This window comes from Fukomys damarensis, unplaced genomic scaffold (genome assembly GCF_012274545.1).
Source record: "Fukomys damarensis isolate Sample0158 unplaced genomic scaffold, DMR_v1.0_HiC HiC_scaffold_12, whole genome shotgun sequence".
NCBI classification, from domain to species: Eukaryota; Metazoa; Chordata; class Mammalia; order Rodentia; family Bathyergidae; genus Fukomys; species Fukomys damarensis.
The window spans coordinates 38,816,777-38,820,405 of NW_022900924.1; positions in this window are offsets into that span (position 1 = coordinate 38,816,777).

The following is a 3,629-nucleotide window of genomic DNA, read 5'->3' on the forward strand; positions in this document are numbered from 1 at the left end:
AAAAAAAAAAAAAAAAGTGAAAAAGGGCTGAGGATTTAGCTCAGTGGTTCGGTGACTGTAGCGAGTTAGCACATGTAATAACACATTTTAAGTCCTTTTTATCACCTTCCCTCCTACAACTCCCCCTTCTCTCTGTCTCTTGGTCCCTTTAGATCTCTCTGTTTTTTATTATATACATTTTATTTTACTCTGTCACTTATTTATGTTTTGCTCTTCACTTATTTATATTTTGGGTTTCTCATATAAGACAAACAATGCAATATTTAGCCCCTTCCCACTGTCTTGAACTACCACTTCTATATACATTACTGTCTCATGGGTGGATTGTGCCACTGGTGGTACAAATGAATGTAATCACTTTTATCAGTTTTTTGACCAATAGAATTCAATCAGAGGCTCCCAGCAACAAGGCATAAGAACTATGGCCCCATCATGAACATGCTAAGCTAGTATATCTGATTTAACATTATAGTCTCAAGGTAATTCCATTTTTCCACATATTAGTCAAGTTCAACTTCCTTTGTGGCACAATAGTATTCTGCTGTGGATAAGTACCACATTTTATTTATGCATTTATCTATTGATGGACAGGAAGGCCACTACCAAAATTTAACCATATGAGTTGTGCTGCTTTGAACATGATTATATGTGTATGGCTCTAATATGATATCTTTGACCCTTTAGGAAATCTATCTAGAAGAGGAATAGCTGAATCATGTAGAATTTCTCTTTCTAGTTTTTTGAGGAATCTCTATACTGTTTCCCAGAGCACTTGAACTAGTATGTATTCCCACCAAAAATGTAGAAAGGTTCCTTTTTCCCCACAGCCTCCCAAGAATTTGTTCTTATTTGATTCTTTGATGATAGTCTTTCTCTCTGGAGTAAAATGGAATTTCAGTGTTGTTTTAATCTGCATTTGTCTAATGGCTAGTGATTGAACATTGTTAGTGTATTTATTGGCCATTTGTATTTCTTCTTCTGAGAAATGTCTGTTACTTCCGCTTGCTCATTTTTTGACTGAGTCTTTTATATGAGTTTTTTTTAGCTCTTTATAGATTCTAAATATAGTCCTCTGCTCAAAGTACAACTGGCCTTTTCTTTTCCCCATGCCATAGTTTGTCTCCTCACTCTGTTGGTTGTTTCCTTCACTATTAAGAAGGTTTTTATTTTGTTGTGATCCCATTAATTGATTCATGATGTCATTTCTTGTGGAATTGAGCATCTGTTCAGAAAGTTCTTGCCTACACCTATATCGTCAAGAGTTTTACCTGTTTTTCATTCAGCAGATTAAGTGTTTCTGTTTTTACATCAGTATATGAAAAGGGTTATAAGTCTAGCTATTAATTCCAGAAGTATTTTGGTGAACATTTTTGAGTATTTCATATCATCTGCAAATAATGATAATTTAACTTCTTTTTCTCTGCAGATTCTTTTTATTTCTTTTACTTAGCTGATTATCCTACTTAATGTTTCAAATACTATGTTGAACTGAAAAGGTGATAATGGATATCCTTGTCTTCTTATTTTAGAGTGAAAGCTTTCCACTCTTTCCCCATTTAATATGATAATGGGCCATTGGCTTGTTATAAATGGCTTCTATTGGAATCAGATAAGGTCTTTCCAAACCTGTTTTTTTAAGGTTTTCTTTTTGTCATGAATAGATGTTGGATTTTGTCAAAGGCTTTTTCTGTATCTAATGAGATGACCATTTGGTTTTTGTCCTTGCTTCTGTTTAAATTATATATTCATGTACTGATTTGTATATGTTGAACCTTCTTTATATCCTTAGGGTAAAGCCTTCTTGGTCATGATGTTTAAATTTATGTAATTATTTGTTAAATTCTGTTTGTCAGCATAATTTTCAGGATTTTTGCGTCTATATTCATAAGGAGATTGGCCTGTAATTCTCTTTTTGAGTTGGGTCCTCGTCTGGTTTTGGAATCAGGATAATGCTAGCTTCCAGGAATAACTTTGTGATTACTCATTCTCTTTTAATTTCATTAAAGACTTTGAGGAGTATTTTTGGCATTAGATATTCCCTGAATTTTTTATAGAATCAGTAGTGAATCCATCTTGTTCTTTGTTTTTCTTAGTTAGTAGATTTTGTTTTATTAATGCTTCAATTTCATTGCTTGATAGTGGATTATTTGTAGTTTTTATATCTTCATGGTTCAGTTTTGTTAACTCACGTGAGTCTAACAATCTATATATGTCTTCTGGGTTCTCTGTTTATTGGAATAAAGGTTTCCTATGGATTTCAGGAGTGTCTGCTGTAATTTCACCTTTTTAAATTCTAATAACATTGAGTCTTTCCATATTTTTAAGATTGTCAAAGGGTTCGTCTATTTTCTTTTTAAGAACTAGCTCTTTGATTCATTGATTTTATATTATTTTAGTCTCACTTTCATTAATTTCTGTTCCAAAATTTATAATCACCTTCCTTGTACTAGTGGGATTTTTTGGAGTTGGATTTTTCTTATTTTGGGGTGCATAATTTGGTGATTTATTTGAGTTCACTTGGTTTTTGTGATGAGGACATTAACAGCTATAAATTTCCCACTTTGGATTGCTTTCCTTGTGTTCCATACATTCGGCATGTTATACTGTTATTATTGTTTGATTCTAGGAACTAATTTCTTCCTTGATTTCTTGTGACCCATTGGTTGTTCAAAAGTGTATTGTTTAATATCCATGTTTTGGCATACTTTCTATGGTTTCTTTTGCCAGTAGTTTTGGAGAACTTTGATTTCTTTCTTTCTTTCTTTCTTTTTTTTGGGGGGTACTTAGTAGCTTTATGGGCTAGTATGTGGTCTATTTTGAGAAAAGTCCAGGGGTTTCTGTGAACAATGTATATTTTGGTCTTGTTGGGTGGAATACTCTGTAGATATCTATTCAGTGCATTTATTCAAATGTGTGTTTCAGCTCTACTAGTCTTGATTTTTTTTTGTCTGCCTGATCTACTTGTGACAGTGGAGTATTGAGATCCCCTACTATAACCATATTTATTCAATCTCTTAAAATTACATACACATAGTGTTTATTTTATGAAGTTGGGTGTGTCAGTGTTTGACCCATATATGTTTATAATTGTTCTCTCTTCCCATTGAATCTTGCCCTTCACCAGCCTGCAGTAACTTTAGGTGTTTCTGATCAGTTTTGGCTTGAAGTCCACTTTGTTTAAAATTTTTCTTAGCTGGACACAGTAGCTCACACCTGTAATTCCAGCACTCAGGAGGCTGAGGCAAGAGGAATGCTGTGAGTTTGAGACCAGCCTGGGCTACATCATGAGTTCCAGGTCAGTCTCAACTATATGGTGAGACCCTGTCTCAAAAAAATAATAATAATTAATATTTTTCTTATAAAACCATTATATTTTGTTTTTTGATGCAATCTGCAATTCTTTTCTTTTTTTTTTTTCACCAGCAATGTTTATTAGACAACTGAAGGGAATTCAACAGATGCAGCTCCAAGGCTAGTGTCCACAGACCTGCTTGGACGCTGTACTAGGAAGTCAAAACCATTCACACTGAGAGTTTTTAACTGAAAGTTAATGATTTGTTGTTGTACTTGCATTATTTTCCTATTGCTGATGCCTTCTATTTTCCCTTCTACTGAAGTGATCATCATTT